This window comes from Pseudophryne corroboree, unplaced genomic scaffold (assembly GCF_028390025.1).
Source record: "Pseudophryne corroboree isolate aPseCor3 unplaced genomic scaffold, aPseCor3.hap2 scaffold_1273, whole genome shotgun sequence".
Taxonomy (NCBI): domain Eukaryota; kingdom Metazoa; phylum Chordata; class Amphibia; order Anura; family Myobatrachidae; genus Pseudophryne; species Pseudophryne corroboree.
The window spans coordinates 72,495-93,985 of record NW_026967898.1 but is presented as its reverse complement, the minus strand read 5'-3'; the positions used below and the strand labels follow the sequence as shown (position 1 = coordinate 93,985).

The 21,491-nt window shown below is 44.6% G+C and overlaps 1 non-coding gene across 1 annotated transcript; it reads right to left on the bottom strand.

Annotated features, from left to right (window-relative positions):
• Window positions 1-21,182: 21,182 nt before the first annotated feature.
• On the bottom strand, window positions 21,183-21,345 carry LOC134993282 (U1 spliceosomal RNA). The gene has a single exon (XR_010197145.1). It is a non-coding gene; the product is annotated as a U1 spliceosomal RNA (small nuclear RNA).
• Between the last annotated feature and the right edge of the window lie 146 nt (window positions 21,346-21,491).

Sequence of the window (21,491 nt, the reverse complement as noted above, 5' to 3'; positions counted from 1 at the left end):
AATACAGCTTGTGAATGGCTTCCCATACCGCCTCCCTGTCGGAGGGAGACGTCGGTAAAGCAGACTTTAGGAAAACGGCGAAGGGGAGACGTCTCAAATTCCAATTTGTACCCCTGAGATACCACCTGAAGGATCCAGGGGTCCACCTGTGAGTGAGCCCACTGCACGCTGAAATTTATGAGATGGGCCCCCACCGTTTCTGTTCCTGGGAACTGGCTGTTTGCTGCAGCCTTTTTCCTCTCCCTCTGCCACGGGGCAGAAATGAGGAGCCTTTTGCCCGCTTGCCCTTATGGGGCCCAAAGGACTGCGCCTGATAATACGGCGTCTTCTTATGTTGAGAGGCTACCTGGGGTAAAAATGTGGATTTCCCAGCCGTTGCCGTGGCCACCAGGTCTGTTAGACCTACCCCAAATAACTCCTCCCTTTTATAAGGCGATACTTCCGTATGCCTTTTGGAATCAGCATCACCTGACCACTGTCTTGTCCATAACCCTCTTCTGGCAGAAATGGACAGCGCACTTACTCTTGATGCCAGTCGGCAAATATCCCTCTGTGCATCACGCATATATAGAAAGCATCTTTTAAATGCTCTATAGTCAGTAATATACTGTCCCTATCTAGGGTATCAATATTGTCAGTCAGGGAATCCGACCAAGCCACCCCAGCACTGCACATCCAGGCTGAGGCGATTGCTGGTCGCAGTATCACACCCGTGTGAGTGTATATACATTTTAGGATATTTTACTGCTTTCTGTCAGCAGGTTCCTTAAGGGCGGCCGTATCCGGGGACGGTAGTGCCACCTGTTTAGACAAGCGTGTGAGCGCTTTATTCACCCTAGGGGGTGTTTCCCAATGTGCCCTATCCTCTGGCGGGAAGGGGTATGATGCTAATAACTTTTTAGGAATTAACAGTTTTTATCGGGGGAAACCCACGCATCATCACACACTTCATTTAATTCCTCAGATGCAGGAAAAACTACAGGCAGTTTTTTCTCACCCAACATAATAGCCTTTTTAGTGGTACTGGTATTATCAGAAATGTGTAAAAACATTTTCCATAGCCTCAATCATGTAACGTGTGGCCCTACTGGAAGTCACATTCGTCTCTTAATCGTCGACACTGGAATCAGTATCCGTGTCGGCGTCTGTATCTGCCATCTGCGGTAACGGGCGTTTTAGAGCCCCTGATGGCTTTTGAGACACCTGGACAGGCACAGGCTGAGTAGCCGGCTGTCTCATGTCATCAATCTTTTGTAAAGAGCTGACACTGTTACGTAATTCCTTCCATAAGCTCAGCCACTCAGGTGTCGACTCCCTAGGGGGTGACAACTCCATTACAGGCAATTGCTCCGCCTCCACACCATTTTCCTCCTCATACATGTCGACACAATCGTACCGACACACAGCACACACACAGGGAATGCTCTGATAGAGGACAGGACCCCACTAGCCCTTTGGGGAGACAGAGGGAGAGTATGCCAGCACACACCAGAGCGCTATATATATATATATATACAGGGATAACCTTATATAAGTGTTTTTCCCCTTATAGCTGCTGTATTGTTATACTACGCCTAATTAGTGCCCCCCTCTCTTTTTTAACCCCTTTCTGTAGTGTAGTAACTGCAGGGGAGAGCCAGGGAGTTTCCCTCCAACGGCGCTGTGAGAGAAAATGGCGCCAGTGTGCTGAGGAGATAGGCTCCGCCCCCTTCTCGGCGGCCTTTTCTCCCGTTTTTCTGTGGAATCTGCCAGGGGTTAAAATTCATCCATATAGCCCTGGGGGCTATTTGTGATGTATTTTCGCCAGCCAAGGTGTTTCTATTGCTGCTCAGGGCGCCCCCCCCTAGCGCCCTGCACCCTCAGTGACCGAAGTGTGAAGTGTGCTGAGGAGCAATGGCGCACAGCTGCAGTGCTGTGCGCTACCTTGGTGAAGACAGGATGTCTTCTGCCGCCGATTTTCCGGACCTCTTCTTGCTTCTGGCTCTGTAAGGGGGCCGGCGGCGCGGCTCTGGGACCGAGCTCCGAGGCTGGGCCTGTGTTCGGTCCCTCTGGAGCTAATGGTGTCCAGTAGCCTAAGAAGCCCAATCCACTCTGCACGCAGGTGAGTTCGCTTCTTCTCCCCTTAGTCCCTCGATGCAGTGAGCCTGTTGCCAGCAGGTCTCACTGAAAATAAAAAACCTAAAACAAAACTTTCACTAAGAAGCTCAGGAGAGCCCCTAGTGTGCACCCTTCTCGGCCGGGCACAAAAATCTAACTGAGGCTTGGAGGATTGTCATAGGGGGAGGAGCCAGTGCACACCAGGTAGTCCTAAAGCTTTACTTTTGTGCCCAGTATCCTGCGGAGCCGCTAATCCCCATGGTCCTTACGGAGTTCCCAGCATCCACTAGGACGTCAGAGAAACACTGATAGAGTACATTATATTTATGAATTAATTGCTTCCAGATTCTGCAGCAGCATCATCAGCACCACCAGTGTTACTCACAGTCACTTCACACTGACTGCTGCACAACACATCACTTAATTTCCGGGCCGCCCGCCACCTGGTGAAGAGACATGGGAGATGAAGGACCAGCAGTGCCACGTTGAGCGGAAGTATTGTTAATTAGTTACCCACACACTCCTTGTGACACCTGCTCCCCGTCTGCCCTCCCACCCGCCGCCTGCCGTCCGGAACCCGCACTGACAAGTAAGTCTCAGCAGAATGTGTCTGCCAGCAGCTCCCAGTCCCTCCTAGAGGAACACTGCCAGTGGTGTGGCGGCCGCGGCACACTAGGACTGAGAGACCGCAGCAGGAGGAAAGCACAGGTGGGCGGGAGGAGAGCATGGGCGGACATCACCACGTCACATTGCAAGGTGACGCCAGTCCCCCCAGTGAGGCCGCCGATGAATGCACTCAGCATAGTATTAGCAGCAGGCAGAGGGGGGTCGGGTGCAGCGGTGGTGGGAGGTACGGAAATGAGCTGCAGGCTAGGCTCCACCGATCACACACTCAGCGATCACTGTGCTACTCAAGCGTGGCGTGCAGCGGTGCTGGACATTAGGGAGTGCCTGTGCGCACCAGGCACCCCCTGTACGCACGCCTATGCGCTACCACCCCCCATATGCCACACTACATCACTATGCTACAGCCCTCCCATATGCTGCACTTCATAATTACACTATACCCCCCATACAACATACTACATCACCACACTACACTACTCACAATAAAATTAAAACATCCCAGTTCCTCATTCTTAATGAGCTCACGTGCGTTCTCTCCCCAACGGAGCTCCAGACCAAGTAACAATGAAGACACCAGCAGCGTGTAGGGGGCAGGCCTGGTCCACTTGTCAGGAGAGAGCAGTCACAGGAGGGTAAGAAGGGGGCGGGGCCTAGTCCTACAGACGGGAGAGAGCACAGACAGGAGAGAGCAAGGTACAGGGGTAGAAGGGGACGGAGCCTATTCTTACAGGCTTTCAAAATTCGACTTTAAAATTCGACATTTGACAAATTCGACTTTTCTGCAATGGTACAAATGCGGCAATTCGACAAAAGTATATTCAATTGAAGTTTGTAAATTCGACAACAGTGCTTTTAAACAGTAAATTCGTCATTTTCAATCCGCCACACTTTGCTGGCGGAATCTAATAAAAAAATTTTAAAAACATGTTTTTTTTTTTTGGTAATAGCATATCTATTTATATTAGAAGGGATTAGGTACTTGGTTTGTCTTTTTTGGAGGCACAAGTATTATTTATATATTTTTTAAAATATTATTTATTTTTTAAATGGAATGTGAAAAACCCGAAAAAAAAATTGCGTGGGTCCCCCCTCCAAAGCATAACCAGCCTCGGGCTCTTCGAGCCGGTCCTGGTTCTAAAAATCCGGGGGAAAAACGGACAGGGGATCCCCCGTATTTTTAAAACCAGCACCGGGCTCTGCGCCTGGTGCTGGTGCAAAAAATACGGGGGACAAAAAGAGTAGGGGTCCCCCGTATTTTTTACACCAGCATCGGGCTCCACTAGCTGGACAGATAATGCCACAGCCGGGGGTCACTTTTATACAGTGCCCTGCGGCCGTGGCATTAAATATCCAACTAGTCACCCCTGGCCGGGGTACCCTGGGGGAGTGGGGACCCCTTCAATCAAGGGGTCCCCCCCCCCAGCCACCTAAGGGCCAGGGGTGAAGCCCGAGGCTGTCCCCCCCATCCAAGGGCTGCGGATGGGAGGCTGATAGCCTTGAGAAAATTTAAAGAATATTGTTTTTTCTAGTAGTACTACAAGTCCCAGCAAGCCTCCCCCGCAAGCTGGTACTTGGAGAACCACAAGTACCAGCATGCAGGAGAAAAACGGGCCCGCTGGTACCTGTAGTTCTACTGGGGGAAAAATACCCAAATAAAAACAGGACACAGACACCGTGAAAGTATAACTTTATTTCCCACCTGCCGACACACACATACTTACCTATGTTGACATGAAGCAGTCGGTCCTCTTCTCCAAGTAGAATCCACGGGTACCTGAAAATAAAAGATAATTATACTCACCTGATCCAGGTTCCAGATTAAATCCACGTACTTGGCAAAACAACAAACCGAACACCCGGACCAGACGGACTGAAAGGGGTCCCATGTTTACACATGGGATCCCTTTCCACGAATGCAGACATCCGAATCTCGTGAGAATCCGACAGCGGGATGATGACGTTCGTGCGCGCTCGGGCTAGCCGAGCAAGGCGGGAAGGTTCGAACCTGCCTCGGACCCGTGTAAAATGGGTGAAGTTCGGGGGGTTCGGATTCCGACGAACCGAACCCACTCATCACTAGTATGTACGTGAGTGTCAGGTGCCGTGCGCGTACATACGTGTCAGTGCCGTGCGTGTACGTACGTGTGTGGCAAGTGTCGTGCGTGTACGTGTGTGTGTGTGTGTGTGTGTCAGGTGGCGCGTACCTACATGTGTGTATGTCAGGTGCTGTGCATGTGTGTACGTACAGGCGTGTGTCAGGTGCCGCGCGTGTACGTACGTGTGTGTGTGTGTGTGTGTGTGTGTGTGTGCCAGGAGCCGCGCGTGTACATGCGTGTGGGTGTCAGGAGCCGTGTGTATACGTACATACGTGTAGGTGTCAGGTGCCGTGCGTATACGTATATACGTGTGTGTGTCAGGAGCCGAGCGTGTTCGTACATGTGTGTGTGTGTGTGTGTGTGTCAGGAGCCACGCGTGTGTGTGTGTCAGGAGCCACGCGTGTTCGTACATGTGTGTCAGGTGCCGCACGTGTAAGTGTGTGTGTGTTTTAAATTCCGCGTGTGTACGTACGTATGTGTGTGCCTGGAGCCGCGCGTGTACATACATGTGTGTGTGTGTCAGGTGCTGTACGTGTATGTGTGTGTCTCAGGTGCTGCACGTGTATATGTGTGTATCTCAGGTGCTGCATTTGTATGTGTCAGCTGCCACGTGGGTGTCAGGTGTTGAGCGTGTATGTGTTTGTGTCGCATCTGTATGTGTGTGACTGTCAGGTGCTGCACGTGTATGTGTGTGTCAGGTGCTGCATGTATATATGTGTGTGTTAGGTGCTGTTCATGTATGTGGGAGTGGCAGGTGCTACATGTGTATATATGTGTGAGTGGCAGGTGCTGCGTGTGTATACGAGTGTGTGTGAGGTGCTGCGAGTGTATGTGTGTGTTAGGTGCTCTGAGTGTATATGATTGTGTGTCAGGTGCTGTGCGTGTGTGCGTTAAATGCCACATGTATGTATGTGTGTCAGGTGCTGCGTGTGTGTGTGGGTGTGTCAGGTGCTGCATGTCTGTGTGTGTGGGTGTGTCAGGTGCTGCATGTGTGTGTGTGTGTGTGTGTGTGTGTCTGTCAGGTGCTGCATGTGTGTGTCAGGTGCTGCATGTCTGCGTGTGTGTGTCAGGCGCTGCATGTCTGTGTCAGGTGCTGCGTGTGTGTGTGTCAGGTGCTGTGTGTGTGTGTCAGGTGCTGCGTATGTGTGTGTGTGTCAGGTGCTGCGTGTCTGTGTCAGGTGCTGCGTGTCTGCATGTGTGTGTCAGGTGCTGCGTGTCTGCGTGTGTGTGTCAGGTGCTGCATGTCTGCGTGTGTGTGTCAGGTGCTGCGTGTGTGTGTGTGTGTCAGGTGCTGCGTGTCTGCGTGTGTGTGTCAGGTGCTGCGTGTCTGCGTGTGTGTGTCAGGCGCTGCATGTCTGTGTGTCAGGTGCTGCGTGTGTGTGTGTCAGGTGCTGTGTGTGTGTGTCAGGTGCTGCGTGCCGTGTGCGTGTGTCAGGTGCGTGAGTGTGCGTGTGTCAGGTGCGTGAGTGTGTGTGTGTCAGGTGCGTGAGTGTGTGTGTCAGGTGCGTGAGTGTGTGTGTCAGGTGCGTGAGTGTGTGTGTGTCAGGCGCTGCGTGTCTGTGTGTGTCAGGCGCTGCGTGTCTGTGTGTGTCAGGCGCTGCGTGTGAGTGTGTGCGTGTGTGTCAGGTCCGTGTGAGTGTCAGGTGCTGCGTCTGTGTGTGTGTGTCAGGTGCTGCGTGTGTGCGTGTGTGTCAGGCGCTGCGTGTGCGTGTGTCAGGCGCTGCAGGGAGGGCGGGGGGGGACGGACACACAGCAGGGAGGGCGGGGGGAGAACGGACACACAGCAGAGAGGAGGAGGGGGGGTGGACGGACACAGCGGGAGGAGGGGGGGTGGCCGGACACAGCGGGAGGAGGGGGGGTGGCCGGACACAGCGGGAGGAGGGGGGGGTGGCCGGACACAGCGGGAGGGGGGGTGGCCGGACACAGCGGGAGGGGGGGGTGGACGGACACAGCGGGAGGGGGGGGTGGCCGGACACAGCGGGAGGGGGGGGGTGGCCGGACACAGCGGAAGGAGGGGAGGGTGGCCGGACACAGCGGGAGGAGGGGAGGGTGGCCGGACACAGCGGGAGGGGGGGGGGGTGGCCAGACACAGCGGGAGTGGGGGGGGGGGTGGCCGGTCACAGCGGGAGGGGGGGGGTGGCCGGACACAGCGGGAGGTAGGGGGTGGACGGACACAGCGAGAGGGGGGGGGTGGCCGGACACAGCGGGAGGGGGGGTGGCCGGACACAGCGGGAGGAGGGGAGGGTGGCCGGACACAGCGGGAGGAGGGGAGGGTGGCCGGACACACAGCAGGGAGGGTGCGGGGGGGAACACACTGCAGGGAGGAGGGGGGGGACACACAGCAGGGAGGGCAAGGGGGGGGGCGACGGACACACAGCAGGGGGGGGAGACGGACACACAGCAGGGAGGGCGAGAGGGGGAAGGGGGGGTGACTGGTGACCATAGAGACCTTGATAAATACCGCATACTGCAGGGAGGGAGGGCCGGACACAGCGGGAGGAGGAGGAGGGAGGAGTGGCCGGACACAGCTGCCCGAGACGCCTCCTACTGCCAGCCGCACCACAGACGCGGGGAGGAGACGTAGGCAGCCACCAGGGAAGGTCCGGCGGGCGGCCGGGCACACAGCGGGCAAGCGGGCGGGCGAGCGGGGCGAGCGGGGCGGGCGGGCGGGCGGGAGGGGAGGGTGGCCGGGGCGGGCGAGAGGGGAGGGTGGCCGGACACGCGGGGGAGAAGTGGAAGCTGGGTACACAGCGGTGGGCTGCCTGACAGAACTCACCCAGTGCTACGCAGCTCCGGCGATCTCCTCCCGCTTCATGGACCTCAATGAACTCACACGCCGGGAACCGCTGGCTGTCCTCCTGCAGCTCCACGTGACTCCTTCCCGCTCTGTCTCCTCGTGCCCAACTGCCAGAGCTACTCTCTGTACACCCCCTGCTGGCGGTCACTGCGCAGGCGCAATAAATTGAAATGCCCTATCTCTATAATGGGGCATATTTCTCTTAATTAAAAAAACCCTATAACTTTCTGAAAAACCACAACCCCAAAAGGCACTACACTGGGGCATACTCTATCTAGTAAAACAAACCCCAAGTCTTAATTCGTCCTCTATCCTGAGTTATGCCTTCCCAAAAAAATCTTCATTCACTCTATAGGAAAACGTTGTCAAAAAGCCACAGAGGGAGTGGCAGAAAAAAACTGACAGTTGGAACTTTAGCTTACTCCCAATTCCTCATTTTTTATTATTTTGCCCTGAAATTTGGCCTGCAGCAGCGGGTGACGATTCTACGCGTCCATGCCAAATTTCAGCTCAGTACGTCCTATCAGTTTTGAGGTGTAGCCCCTCAAAAACCATGCCCCCATCTCAGAAGTTCCCTATGGGAGAATTCCGTTTGTTCGATTCAGCCTTAATATAAGGGCACGACCGTGCCCTTATAATTGACAGTATTGTTTTCTTTCAAAAATCCACTTAATTTTCTTTACCCGATTATTAAAATGGTAATTGACAAAAAACAAACTACATTGTCACCAGAAGAGCAATACAAAATGTACAAGTGATATATTAAAATCATCTTTCCAGCTTGAATTTCAATGATGCATTGGGGCAACGATTTTGTGAGAAACATCTTCACCCTTAAATAAAGATTTTCTTAATTCCTTACCTGTGTGCTAATTAGATATCACCTTGTTTTCACATTAAACAGACTTCCACATGAGAAAACAGCAAAGATGCAGTGGCGTTAATGTTTCCTGGTGTCAACCTGTATTATTTCCGTAGACATTGAAATGAGGATGCATCTTGCTGCCTTTCCAATGAAGCAAGTTTAATTTAGTAATAGGTGAAAAACCATCCCTACAAAGATGTTAATCAGATACTTGGCTTTGTGGACACTTTTCAGAGAACAAATTTGTTATCATAAAAATAAAGCCAGAAAATGAAGAGCTGTTTAATCACTCAATTGGATTTTTCTGCCAGCATATTTCTTTTTCTCTGCAACCCACTGCTAAATTGTGCTTCCTAGCTGTTTTTATAAAATCACTGAATCAAATCTAACTCTGATTACATCAGAGAAGGCCAGGTACCCTACACCATAACAGGGGTTTTCGAAATTTTGACTTGTCTACTTAAAGATCAAAAAAATCTGATAACAAGGTCAATTACGTCCCTGGGTGGGATTGAACCACCAACCTTTTGGTTAATAGCCGTACACACTAAGTGATTGCGCCACAGCGACACTTTGCAAAAGTACATACTGACAAAGGCTAATAAGCATTCATCTAGAACGTTTCCTATAAAAACTTTAAATAGTCAATAATCTGGAGAGTTTTTGTAAGATGTTTCTTCCATCAACCAATGAAGAAACACATTGGTACTTTCCCATGATGAGTGAGTGCTTCAGGATCTCTTGCACTTACATGTGCAGCAGAGTACTGTAATGGAAGCATGCTGGGTCCATAACCCAGAGGTAGGCAGATTGAAACTATCCTCTGCTATATGCATTTTTTTTTGTTAATTAAAGTAATCCAAAACTGGGATTGATATTTTTGCTCTTTTATTTTTACTTAAAGTACAATAACTTTTACCATTTTAATTTGTTTTAATAGTATATTGACAGTATTGTTTTCTTTCAAAAATCCAATTAATTTTCTTTACCCGATTATTAAAATGGTAATTGACAAAAACAAACTACATTGTCACCAGAAGAGCAATACAAAATGTACAAGTGATATATTAAAATCATCTTTCCAGCTTAAATTTCAATGATGCATTGGGGCAACGATTTTGTGAGAAACATCTTCACCCTTAAATAAAGATTTTCTTAATTCCTTACCTGTGTGCTAATTAGATATCACCTTGTTTTCACATTAAACAGACTTCCACATGAGAAAACAGCAAAGATGCAGTGGCGTTAATGTTTCCTGGTGTCAACCTGTATTATTTCCGTAGATATTGAAATGAGGATGCATCTTGCTGCCTTTCCAATGAAGCAAGTTTAATTTAGTAATAGGTGAAAAACCATCCCTACAAAGATGTTAATCAGATACTTGGCTTTGTGGACACTTTTCAGAGAACAAATTTGTTATCATAAAAATAAAGCCAGAAAATGAAGAGCTGTTTAATCACTCAATTGGATTTTTCTGCCAGCATTTTTCTTTTTCTCTGCAACCCACTGCTAAATTGTGCTTCCTAGCTGTTTTTTTTATAAAATCACTTAATCAAATCTAACTACATCAGAGAAGGCCAGGTACCCTACACCATAAGAGGGGGTTTGCAATTTTGACTTGTCTACTTAAATATCACCAAAATCTGATCACAAGGTCAATTACGTCCCTGGGTGGGATTGAACCACCAACCTTTTGATCAATAGCTGAACACACTAACCGATTGCGCCACAGAGACACTTTGCGAAAAGTATATACTGACAAAGACTAATAAGCATTCATCTAGAACGTTTCCTAGAAAATCTTTAAAAAGTCAATAATCTGGAGAGTGTTTGTAAGATGTTTCTTCCAGCAACCAATGAAGAAACACATTGGTACTTTCGCATGATGAGTGAGTGCTTCAGGATCTCTTGCACTTACATGTGCAGCAGAGTACTGCAATGGAAGCATGCTGGGTCCATAACCCAGAGGTAGGCAGATTGAAACTATCCTTTGCTATATGCATTTTTTTTTTGTTCATTAAAGTAATCCAAAACTGGGATTGATATTTTAGCTTTTATTTTTACTTAAAGTACAATAACTTTTACCATTTTAATTTGTTTTAATAGTATATTGACAGTATTGTTTTCTTTCAAAAATCCACTTAATTTTCTTTACCCTATTATTAAAATGGTAATTGACAAAAACAAACTACATTGTCACCAGAAGAGCAATACAAAATGTACAAGTGATATATTAAAATCATCTTTCCAGCTTGAATTTCAATGATGCATTGGGGCAACGATTTTGTGAGAAACATCTTCACCCTTAAATAAAGATTTTCTTAATTCCTTACCTGTGTGCTAATTAGATATCACCTTGTTTTCACATTAAACAGACTTCCACATGAGAAAGCAGCAAGGATGCAGTGGCGTTAATGTTTCCTGGTGTCAACCTGTATTATTTCAGTAGATATTGAAATGAGGATGCATCTTGCTGCCTTTCCAATGAAGCAAGTTTAATTTAGTAATAGGTGAAAAACCATCCCTACAAATATGTTAATCAGATACTTGGCTTTGTGGACACTTTTCAGAGAACAAATTAGTTAGCATAAAAATAAAGCCAGAAAATGAAGAGCTGTTTAATCACTCAATTGGATTTTTCTGCCAGCATATTTCTTTTTCTCTGCAACCCACTGCTAAATTGTGCTTCCTAGCTGTTTTTATAAAATCACTGAATCAAATCTAACTCTGATTACATCAGAGAAGGCCAGGTACCCTACACCATAACAGGGGGTTTGAAATTTTGACTTGTCTACTTAAAGATCACCAAAATCTGATAACAATGTCAATTAAGTCCCTGGGTGGGATTGAACCACCAACCTTTTGGTTAATAGCCTTACACACTAACTGATTGCGCCGCAGTGACACTTTGCAAAAGTACATACTGACAAAGGCTAATAAGCATTCATCTAGAACGATTCCTAGAAACATTTTAAAAAGTCAATAATGTGGAGAGTTTTTGTATGATGTTTCTTCCATCAACCAATGAAGAAACACATTGGTACTTTCCCATGATGAGTGAGTGCTTCAGGATCTCTTGCACTTACATGTGCAGCAGAGTACTGTAATGGAAGCATGCTGGGTCCATAACCCAGAGGTAGGCAGATTGAAACTATCCTCTGCTATATGCATTTTTTTTTTGTTAATTAAAGTAATCCAAAACTGGGATTGATATTTTTGCTCTTTTATTTTTACTTAAAGTACAATAACTTTTACCATTTTAATTTGTTTTAATAGTATATTGACAGTATTGATTTTTTTCAAAAATCCAATTAATTTTCTTTACCCGATTATTAAAATGGTAATTGACAAAAGCAAACTACATTGTCACCAGAAGAGCAATACAAAATGTACAAGTGATATATTAAAATCATCTTTCCAGCTTGAATTTCAATGATGCATTGGGGCAACGATTTTGTGAGAAACATCTTCACCCTTAAATAAAGATTTTCTTAATTCCTTACCTGTGTGCTAATTAGATATCACCTTGTTTTCACATTAAACAGACTTCCACATGAGAAAGCAGCAAGGATGCAGTGGCGTTAATGTTTCCTGGTGTCAACCTGTATTATTTCAGTAGATATTGAAATGAGGATGCATCTTGCTGCCTTTCCAATGAAGCAAGTTTAATTTAGTAATAGGTGAAAAACCATCCCTACAAAGATGTTAATCAGATACTTGGCTTTGTGGACACTTTTCAGAGAACAAATTTGTTAGCATAAAAATAAAGCCAGAAAATGAAGAGCTGTTTAATCAGTCAATTGGATTTTTTTGCCAGCATATTTCTTTTTCTCTGCAACCCACTGCTAAATTGTGCTTCCTAGCTGTTTTTATAAAATCACTGAATCAAATCTAACTCTGATTACATCAGAGAAGGCCAGGTACCCTACACCATAACAGGGGTTTTCGAAATTTTGACTTGTCTACTTAAATATCACCAAAATCTGATCACAAGGTCAATTACGTCCCTGGGTGGGATTGAACCACCAACCTTTTGATTAATAGCTGAACACACTAACCGATTGCGCCACAGAGACACTTTGCAAAAAGTACATACTGACAAAGACTAATAAGCATTCATCTAGAACGTTTCCTAGAAAAACTTTAAATAGTCAATAATCTGGAGAGTTTTTGTAAGATGTTTCTTCCATCAACCAATGAAGAAACACATTGGTACTTTCCCATGATGAGTGAGTGCTTCAGGATCTCCTGCACTTACATGTGCAGCAGAGTACTGTAATGGAAGCATGCTGGGTCCATAACCCAGAGGTAGGCAGATTGAAACTATCCTCTGCTATATGCATTTTTTTTTGTTAATTAAAGTAATCCAAAACTGGGATTGATATTTTTGCTCTTTTATTTTTACTTAAAGTACAATAACTTTTACCATTTTAATTTGTTTTAATAGTATATTGACAGTATTGTTTTCTTTCAAAAATCCAATTAATTTTCTTTACCCGATTATTAAAATGGTAATTGACAAAAACAAACTACATTGTCACCAGAAGAGCAATACAAAATGTACAAGTGATATATTAAAATCATCTTTCCAGCTTGAATTTCAATGATGCATTGGGGCAACGATTTTGTGAGAAACATCTTCACCCTTAAATAAAGATTATCTTAATTCCTTACCTGTGTGCTAATTAGATATCACCTTGTTTTCACATTAAACAGACTTCCACATGAGAAAGCAGCAAGGATGCAGTGGCGTTAATGTTTCCTGGTGTCAACCTGTATTATTTCAGTAGATATTGAAATGAGGATGCATCTTGTTGCCTTTCCAATGAAGCAAGTTTAATTTAGTAATAGGTGAAAAACCATCCCTACAAAGATGTTAATCAGATACTTGGCTTTGTGGACACTTTTCAGAGAACAAATTTGTTAGCATAAAAATAAAGCCAGAAAATGAAGAGCTATTTAATCACTCAATTGGATTTTTTTGCCAGCATATTTCTTTTTCTCTGCAACCCACTGCTAAATTGTGCTTCCTAGCTGTTTTTATAAAATCACTGAATCAAATCTAACTCTGATTACATCAGAGAAGGCCAGGTATCCTACACCATAACAGGGGTTTTCGAAATTTTGACTTGTCTACATAAAGATCACCAAAATCTGATAACGAGGTCAATTACGTCCCTGGGTGGGATTGAACCACCAACCTTTTGGTTAATAGCCTTACACAGTAACTGATTGCACCACAGCAACACTTTGCAAAAGTCCATACTGACAAAGGCTAATAAGCATTCATCTAGAACGATTCCTAGAAACATTTTAAAAAGTCAATAATGTGGAGAGTTTTTGTAAGATGTTTCTTCCATCAACCAATGAAGAAACACATTGGTACTTTCCCATGATGAGTGAGTGCTTCAGGATCTCTTGCACTTACATGTGCAGCAGAGTACTGTAATGGAAGCATGCTGGGTCCATAACCCAGAGGTAGGCAGATTGAAACGATCCTCTGCTATATGCATTTTTTTTTTGTTAATTAAAGTAATCCAAAACTGGGATTGATATTTTTGCTCTTTTATTTTTACTTAAAGTACAATAACTTTTACCATTTTAATTTGTTTTAATAGTATATTGACAATATTGTTTTCTTTCAAAAATCCACTTAATTTTCTTTACCCGATTATTAAAATGGTAATTGACAAAAACAAACTACATTATCACCAGAAGAGCAATATAAAATGTTCAAGTAATATATTAAAATCATCTTACCAGCTTGGATTTCAATGATGCATTGGGGCAACGATTTTGTGAGAAACATCTTCACCCTTAAATAAAGATTTTCTTAATTCCTTACCTGTGTGCTAATTAGATATCACCTTGTTTTCACATTAAACAGACTTCCACATGAGAAAACAGCAAAGATGCAGTGGCGTTAATGTTTCATGGTGTCAACCTGTATTATTTCCGTAGATATTGAAATGAGGATGCATCTTGCTGCCTTTCCAATGAAGCAAGTTTAATTTAGTAATAGGTGAAAAACCATCCCTACAAAGATGTTAATCAGATACTTGGCTTTGTGGACACTTTTCAGAGAACAAATTTGTTATCATAAAAATAAAGCCAGAAAATGAAGAGCTGTTTAATCACTCAATTGGATTTTTCTGCCAGCATTTTTCTTTTTCTCTGCAACTCACTGCTAAATTGTGCTTCCTAGCTGTTTTTTTTATAAAATCACTTAATCAAATCTAACTCTGATTACATCAGAGAAGGCCAGGTACCCTACACCATAAGAGGGGGTTTGCAATTTTGACTTGTCTACTTAAATATCACCAAAATCTGATCACAAGGTCAATCACGTCCCTGGGTGGGATTGAACCACCAACCTTTTGATTAATAGCTGAACACACTAACCGATTGCGCCACAGACACACTTTGCAAAAAGTAAATACTGACAAAGACTAATAAGCATTCATCTAGAACGTTTCCTAGAAAAACTTTAAAAAGTCAATAATCTGGAGAGTTTTTGTAAGATGTTTCTTCCAGCAACCAATGAAGAAACACATTGGTACTTTCGCATGATGAGTGAGTGCTTCAGGATCTCTTGCACTTACATGTGCAGCAGAGTACTGTAATGGAAGCATGCTGGGTCCATAACCCAGAGGTAGGCAGATTGAAACTATCCTTTGCTATATGCATTTTTTTTTGTTCATTAAAGTAATCCAAAACTGGGATTGATATTTTAGCTTTTATTTTTACTTAAAGTACAATAACTTTTACCATTTTAATTTGTTTTAATAGTATATTGACAGTATTGTTTTCTTTCAAAAATCCACTTAATTTTCTTTACCCTATTATTAAAATGGTAATTGACAAAAACAAACTACATTGTCACCAGAAGAGCAATACAAAATGTACAAGTGATATATTAAAATCATCTTTCCAGCTTGAATTTCAATCATGCATTGGGGCAACGATTTTGTGAGAAACATCTTCACCCTTAAATAAAGATTTTCTTAATTCCTTACCTGTGTGCTAATTAGATATCACCTTGTTTTCACATTAAACAGACTTCCACATGAGAAAGCAGCAAGGATGCAGTGGCGTTAATGTTTCCTGGTGTCAACCTGTATTATTTCAGTAGATATTGAAATGAGGATGCATCTTGCTGCCTTTCCAATGAAGCAAGTTTAATTTAGTAATAGGTGAAAAACCATCCCTACAAAGATGTTAATCAGATATTTGGCTTTGTGGACACTTTTCAGAGAACAAATTTGTTACCATAAAAGTAAAGCCAGAAAATGAAGAGCTGTTTAATCACTCAATTGGATTTTTTTGCCAGCATATTTCTTTTTCTCTGCAAACCACTGCTAAATTGTGCTTCCTAGCTGTTTTTATAAAATCACTGAATCAAATCTAACTCTGATTACATCAGAGAAGGCCAGGTACCCTACACCATAAGAGGGGTTTTTGAAATTTTGACTTGTCTACTTAAAGATCACCAAAATCTGATAACAAGGTCAATTACGTCCCTGGGTGGGATTGAACCACCAACCTTTTGGTTAATAGCCGTACACACTAACTGATTGCGCCACAGCGACACTTTGCAAAAGTATATACTGACAAAGGCTGATAAGCATTCATCTAGAACGTTTCCAAGAAAAACTTTAAATAGTCAATAATCTGGAGAGTTTTTGTAAGATGTTTCTTCCATCAACCAATGAAGAAACACATTGGTACTTTCCCATGATGAGTGAGTGCTTCAGGATCTCTTGCAATTACATGTGCAGCAGAGTACTGTAATGGAAGCATGCTGGGTCCATAGCCCAGAGGTAGGCAGATTGAAACTATCCTCTGCTATATGCATTTTTTTTTGTTAATTAAAGTAATCCAAAACTGGGATTGATATTTTTGCTCTTTTATTTTTACTTAAAGTACAATAACTTTTACCATTTTAATTTGTTTTAATAGTATATTGACAGTATTGTTTTCTTTCAAAAATCCACTTAATTTTCTTTACCCGATTATTAAAATGGTAATTGACAAAAATAAACTGATGAGGATACTACTGCAGTCTTTGTTTCGTCTGTACCCGCTGAAAGAGCAGCAAAAGGTGGAGATCTTGATGGGACAGTTGAAAGGGCTTGCACTTAGAGAGGTTACTTCCTGGCCTACTGAAGAGAAGAAGACTGTGGACCAGATCCTCAACAGGCTTGCTACCACATTTGACACAAGGACAGTGTCAGAACTTAAAATGCACTTCTTTGCTCGAAAGCAACAACCAGGAGAGTCACTACGGGGCTATGCCCTCAGCTTTCAGGAAGCACTCAGAGATGTTCAGCAAGCAGACCCTGAGGAAGTGCATGACAAAGAGAAAATGTAATTGGACCAGTTCACTGAAGGTGCAAGGGGCGAATTTGTAAAAACTCAGCTGCGACTATTGAGATTGCAGAAGCCTGGAAGCACATTCCTGGATTTTAAAGAGGCTGCGATTAAAGTTCTAGGCTCCAGTCTTACTTCAGGGGCTGTTCCACAAGAGTCTATTCCAGAGATGCCACGGTATCAAGAGAATTCTGATGCCCAGGAGTCAAGTTTTAAAGGAGCTACTTACCCACCTACAGTAAAAGGAGTGACAGTGCCATGTTCAAAGACATGCATATTTGACTCTTCTAGTGAGTTACGAAGTCTGCTGGCTGAACTGACACGTGGTGTGACAGAGATGCGCAGAGACCTGCAGATTCTGAAGAGACAGCAGGCACTGCTCCATGAAGAAATGGAATGGTGCCAGGAGAGGAGACCACTGAACAGTTCCCAATGGGACCTACATAGAAACAGGGAGACACTTTTTTCCAACCACTTTGCCTCCCAAAGGCGACCCATTTTTCAAAGCTGTGAAGGAAGCGGACAAATTAAGAGAGAATTTGAGCAGCCAGATCATTTAAACTCCAAATTCATGTGGTTAACCCGTTATGTTAGCCAATGCCCGGTGGTTCAAGTTTGCATCAATGGAGTCTCAATGCCCACTCTCTTAGACACTGGATCACAAGTGACCACAATACAAGCAACACAGTTTGAGCAGCATTGGACTGAGGAACAGATGTTTCCGTCAACTTCCACATTGATAAACCCGATTGCAAGCAATGGGCACTGCATCCCTTGCAAAGGATACTGGGAAGCTGAAATTCAAATCGGACGAACAGTGCTACCACAGCAAGGCATCACCACTGCCCAAGATGATGGATTGCCTCCAGTGATAGTGGGCATGAATGTGTTGCGGAACTGCTGTGAGGAGCTCGTAGCAGCACTCCAAGGAGAGTTTCAAACTGACAAGCTCCAGGAGAAACAAGGCCTTCAACCTGGGATAGCCAAACAAAAGGGAAGAATGATAACAGAATTATCTGTAAGAGAGGAACATGAAAAAAATAAGGCTAGCCAAATAATGATAGAAATGCCCATCTCCAGTGTCCAGATTATCCGAAAGAATGCTTCAATGTTAGGCATGAATAATATAGCATCCAGTTCTAGAAACTGTGAGCAACCTATTCAAGGAACCAGTTTTGACCACCTGCAAGATAAAAGTCAGATGATAAGACACCTCAAAGCCTTACTGAAGATTGGGAAATACCTGACCAAGCGACAAAGGCAAGAATCCTCGCCAGAACTCCTGAAGTTGTTGAGACAGCGAGAAAGGCTGTTTGAAGAGAAAGGACAGTTGGTTCGATGTAGTGTGGATCCTAATACTCATTATAGGATCAGTCAACTTGTAATTCCAAGACAAAGTGCTTGTTATGTGCTTGAAGAATATCACGACAAGTCAGGTCACCCTGGGTGCAAAAGGATGGAAACAAGCATCTGGAAAAAGTTCTTTTGGGTTGAAATGAGGGAAGACATCAAGAGATGGTGCCGAAACTGTCCAACCTGTTCTGTAAGAAGAACCTTGCTGCCTCTTTCTCTCCAGAATCCATTGTCCCAAACCAGCTGTGATACTGAATCCCAAGATGGAATGGAAGAGGCTCATAAAATGTATTTACAGCAGACTAAGGTGGTTTGTCACCGACAAGGAGGCAAGAAGACTAGGGCTTGCAAAACAGAAAACCACCATAGTCAGCTGCAGTTTTGTACAGCATGTCCCAAAGACAGTTTAGAAAGAGTTCAATACTCATCCATGGCAGGGGGGTTGAGGTTTCCTAGACAAACTTTTCAAGACCATATACTGTCCAGATTTCAACCGATTGCTCCAGGAGCATGTGTTAATGTACTATAGCACAAAAGGAATTATACCTATCAGATACTGATGTTAAAAATGTTGATAAATGTTAATGTTTCAGACATAATCTGTGTTCACTAATGAATGTGACTGGATATAGTGAGAAGTTTATATAGGGATAAAACCAAAATGCGTGAGGACACGCATGTTTTGGGGGGGGGGCACGTGTGATATCCCATAACAACAAGGACATTTTTGACAACAGTGTAGTTGCCTGTGCCATTTTAAATAAAGTTTATTTAAAAGAAAATTGAACAGCAGTTTGAGAAGTCAGTTGGAGCCATGGTGAGGAAAGAGCTGGCGACGCCATTACGCAGAGATGAGCAGCTGAGAGAGGGGAGACAAATAAGCTGAAAATTGCATGAGAGAGTAAGCAGTAGTGCAAAATACAGCAGTGGAAGTGCAGCAATTAACAAGTAAGAACGCCATGACACTCTCAGCCAAGAGAGTGCACAGCAAGTGTCAGAGACAGGAGAGTATAAAGCCTTTATACCAATGCTGACTGGCCTACATCTGAGGGGAAACTGCCTCAGAAACATCTATTGACTGGGTGAGATAAATCCATATTTATACTGAAACCTACTCCACTGCAAAGGACATTATCCTATATTTACTATACCTATGCAGCGATTTACATGGGAAGCAGCTCCAGTTTGTTTTAAACAATCATCTTTACTACACAGAGCTACAATATTTTGTTCACAGCTAAAGGAGACAATAGCTGCATATAACTATGTAACAACATAACCGGGCCCCAACGTGCACATAGAGACTCCCTGCAGTGACACCAATGTTATCTGGGACTTAAATATTGTCTGCATAAGTTGATTTCTATTACTAAGCAACATAGTATTAATCTCAGATTTAGTTATATTACCATTTGTGTAATGACTTAAAGTGTATATGGTGTCTGTGTTTAAGTTGCTTGAATCAAATCTTTCCCTTCCCTACTGTAATCAGTTCCTTTTCTGAGTTATATGGTAAACCATTTATTCTTTCATACAAAGCCCTGCCTGCCTTTCTTTGTGTCTGGGGAAACCTTGCCTCTCTGCCAGGAATAGAGAAGAGCTGCTGCTGAAGGAGGAATAGTCCATCAAGGTATCCCTGACCTGTTCCACATAGTTTACACACTTGTTATACCGGGGTGTTACATTGTGTGTGACTGACCTTAGGAAGAAACCGGAGCCTCCGCTGCAGTGACCCAGCAACCAGGGCACGGGAGTATACAGTGCCGCTGGGAGTGATGAAGCTGCAGTAAAGATGTCTATTAGACCTAGCCTGCTGCAGCCCTTGTAGATTCTCATAAAAAAAGTTCTTCTTTTCTTGTCAAAATTAATAGCTAAGAATAGGCTGCTTGAGGCAGGCCCCTGTTAAGTGGCCTGCTACTGAAGGCAACAACTACAAACTGAGCTCCCTGTTCATGGAAGCGGGGTTATAGAGGAGAATGCGCTGAGCATCTTGGGAACAGTCAAAAGCTTTGAGCCGGTTGGTGCCTCAGATCAAGATCCTACTCTACACCCCAATGTGAATCCTTGTGGAGTCCAGTGTACCCCACAGAAGAAATTAATGTGTCACACCCATTGGCAGCAACCTTAGAATAGCTGCTGATGGGCACAATTGAGAAAGGAAGGGGGGGGGACATTTGAATCCAGCACATAGATGCAATTCAAATATGTAATTTGAACCTTCCTATTTTAAAATATAATGGATGAACCTCACCCTGTGAGAACAATCTTCATGATATAGAGATCTCATATGCAAAATAAGTATGAGTTGGGATAGGGCTGGGGAGGGTGGCTGCTCGGGCAGCCCCTCCCCCGTCAAGTTAAGGAGATTCAACTGAGGAAGCACAAGGGAACTCTCGTCTGGGGACAACAACTGCAGGGAGACCACATCTTTTCAGATGAACATGGGAGGGCGGAAGGCTGCCTAATACTGAAGCACCATCAAATATCAAACCATATGCAATAACTAGTACAAGCATTCCTGGGGGAAGGTCTGCAGGAGACGAATTTGCATACGGTGATGTCATCCAAGCAGTGGGCCAAAGTTGGCTGGAACCCTCATCTGCATATGAAAAGAGAAAAGGGTTATGCAGGGCATGGCGGCATTTTGCGGCGCTTGGATGACCCCTAGTTCGCATTAAACACCTCCACCCTCCTTCGGTGTGGGGCTCATGTTGACTATGCCCCAGCCCCTGAAGCATTCAAGCTGATTTCTTGCAGCAGCTGGGCACTGTAACAGCTCCAGAGCTGCTCTGTAAGGCAAATAAAAGGGTGTGGGCCCTGCAGCACTACCTGTAGTTCGCATTGTGCGTTGGAAGGCACAAAGTAAGCAGACGGGAGAAGTCAGGATAGTGCGCAAGGGCATAGAAGGGAGCGGCTCAAGAAAAGAGAAGTGGAAACAGACAGCAAACTAGGCTGGAGAGAGACCTGAGACAAAGAGATCTGAATTATACGAGAGCCGACCAGGGGAAACACAAATTATGCAGTCAAGTTTCCCACATTTGGGGAAATCGCAGGGGCAGCACAGCCAGAGTGCAATGGGTGAGCCTTGCCCTGGGAGAAGCACCTTCAAGATCATAGTATCTCACCTGGCAGGTAAATAGGAGTTGGGCTAGAGCTGGGGAGGGTCGCTGCTCGGGCACCCCCCTGTCAAGTGAAGGAGATCCAACTGAGGCAGCACAATGGAACTCTCGAAAGAAGAACAAGGCTAGAGGAAGATCTGAGACAAAGAAATCTGCCTTTTACCAGA